We start from the raw sequence: 230 nt of genomic DNA, 5'->3' as shown, positions 1-230 counted from the left end.
AAAAAAAACCAAACAATCAAATTAAAATATCTAATAATATATGTACACTACTTTTTTATGTTAATGCTTTTTTAAAATAGGTCTCTCATGCTCCGCAGTGCTGCATTTATTTGATCAAATAACAGTAATATTGTGAAATATTATTACAATTTATCAAATGTAATTTATTCCAGTGATGTTTTCAGCTTAATTACTGCAGTCTTCAGTGTCACATGATCCTTCAGAAATCA

The sequence above is a fragment of the Rutilus rutilus genome (assembly GCF_951802725.1).
Source record: "Rutilus rutilus genome assembly, chromosome: 10".
NCBI classification, from domain to species: domain Eukaryota; kingdom Metazoa; phylum Chordata; class Actinopteri; order Cypriniformes; family Leuciscidae; genus Rutilus; species Rutilus rutilus.
Note: the sequence above shows the minus strand (reverse complement) of the source record.